The 2,500-nt window shown below is 49.2% G+C and overlaps 1 protein-coding gene across 2 annotated transcripts in view; it reads right to left on the minus strand.

Annotated features, from left to right (window-relative positions):
- tbc1d12a (TBC1 domain family, member 12a) overlaps positions 1–2,500 on the minus strand; it is a 21,298-nt gene that overhangs the window by 12,481 nt on the left and 6,317 nt on the right. The gene's annotated exons all lie outside the window — the stretch shown is intronic.

Consider the following 2,500-nt stretch of genomic DNA (forward strand, 5'->3'; position numbering starts at 1 on the left):
ACATCCAGCACACTCCCTCACTCTGGACCCCTCACATCCAGCACACTCCCTCACTCTGGACCCCTCACATCCAGCACACTCCCTCACTCTGGACCCCTCACATCCAGCACACTCCCTCACTCTGGACCCCTCACATCCAGCACACTCCCTCACTCTGGACCCCTCACATCCAGCACACTCCCTCACTCTGGACCCCTCACATCCAGCACACTCCCTCACTCTGGACCCCTCACATCCAGCACACTCCCTCACTCTGGACCCCTCACATCCAGCACACTCCCTCACTCTGGACCCCTCACATCCAGCACACTCCCTCACTCTGGACCCCTCACATCCAGCACACTCCCTCACTCTGGACCCCTCACATCCAGCACACTCCCTCACTCTGGACCCCTCACATCCAGCACACTCCCTCACTCTGGACCCCTCACATCCAGCACACTCCCTCACTCTGGACCCCTCACATCCAGCACACTCCCTCACTCTGGACCCCTCACATCCAGCACACTCCCTCACTATGGACCACTCACATCCAGCACACTCCCTCACTCTGGACCCCTCACATCCAGCACACTCCCTCACTCTGGACCCCTCACATCCAGCACACTCCCTCACTCTGGACCCCTCACATCCAGCACACTCCCTCACTCTGGACCCCGCACACTCCCTCACTCTGGACCCCTCACATCCAGCACACTCCCTCACTCTGGACCCCTCACATCCAGCACACTCCCTCACTCTGGACCCCTCACATCCAGCACACTCACTCTTTGAACTGTTGCCATCTGGTCGACGCTACAGAGCCCTGAGCACCAGAACGACCAGACATAGGAACAGTTTCTTCCCTCAGACAATCCATCTGATGAACACTTAACATACATCTGATGAACACTTAACATACATCTGATGAACACTTAACATACATCTGATGAACACTTAACATACACAGAACACACAACACTATTCTTATATTATTTACTTAAAACACACACTTATTTATATTTAAATTTGCACATTTTTTTGTACATACAACTGTCTATATTATATATATGTGTTCGTGTCAACGTCATTCTGTTACACTGTGGAGCTTCTGTCACTAAAACAAACTCCTCGTATGTGAAAACATACCTGACAATAAAGATCTTTCTGATTCTGATTCTGATTCTGACTTCTTACGAAGACTGAGAAAGGCACACCTCCCTCCCCCCATCCTGACCATGTTCTACAGAGGGACCATTGAGATCATCCTGAGCAGCTGCATCACTGTCTGGTTTGGGAACTGCACCATCTCTGATCACAAGACCCTGCAGTAGATAGTGAGGACCGCTGAGAAGATCATTGGAGTCTCTCGTCCCTCTATCATGGACACTTACACCACACGCTGCATCCGCAAATCCAACAGCATTGTGGACCTCACACACACTCTCCACCTCACACAAACCTCACACACACTCTCCACCTCACACAAACCTCACACACACTCTTTACCCCACACACACACACACTTCACCCCACACAAATCTCACACTCTTTACCCCCCCACACACACACTTCACCCCACACACCCCTCATACACACTCTTTACCCCACACACCCCTCACACACACCCTTTACCCCACACACACCCCTCACACACACACACACACACACACTTCACCTCACACACCCCTCACACACACACACACGTCACCCCACACACCCCTCACACACACTTCACCCCACACACCCCTCACACACACTCTTCACCCTCCTGCTGTCTGGAAAAAGGTACCGAAGCATTCGGCTCTTTTTTGTCCTGCACTGTCTTTTGTCCTGCACTGTCTTTTGTCCTGCACTGTCCTGTCTGTGTTGTTTGTCTTGTCCTACACTGTGTACACCAGGTTACACAGACACACTTTATGTATCTAGGACACTTACTAAGTCCTTATAGCTCTGTGTGTGTTTTATGTAACACACTGATCCTGGAGAAACGTTGTCTCATGTCACTGTGTACTGTAACAGTTATATATGGTGTTAATGATAATAAAAACATCTTGACTCTTGACTCTTGCCCCATCTATAGAGTATTAACAGATAATTCAGTGTGTCAGATGTTTTAATGCCTGCAATGACATTAATGACATCATCCTCATTAACATGCAAATTAGGACACACCCTCATGACCTGATTTCAGTCCTGAAATCCCTGAAATCTCAAGTTAGTAACAAGACGTTACTCTGATAAACGTAAACAAAAACAGATACAACGTGAAAATAAAAACTACTGTGTGTGTGTGTGTGAGTGAGAGAGAGAGAGTGTGTGTGTGTGTGTGAGTGTGTGTGTGTGTGTGTGTGTGTGACAGAGCGTGTGTGTGTGTACATGAGAGAGAGTGTGTGTGTGTGTGTGTGTGTGTGAGTGAGAGAGAGAGAGAGTGTGTGTGTGTGTGAGTGAGAGAGAGAGAGTGTGTGTGTGTGTGTGTGTGTGTGTGTGTGTGTGTGTGTGTGAGTGAGAGAGAGAGAGA

This window comes from Tachysurus vachellii, chromosome 10 (assembly GCF_030014155.1).
Source record: "Tachysurus vachellii isolate PV-2020 chromosome 10, HZAU_Pvac_v1, whole genome shotgun sequence".
Lineage (NCBI taxonomy): Eukaryota > Metazoa > Chordata > Actinopteri > Siluriformes > Bagridae > Tachysurus > Tachysurus vachellii.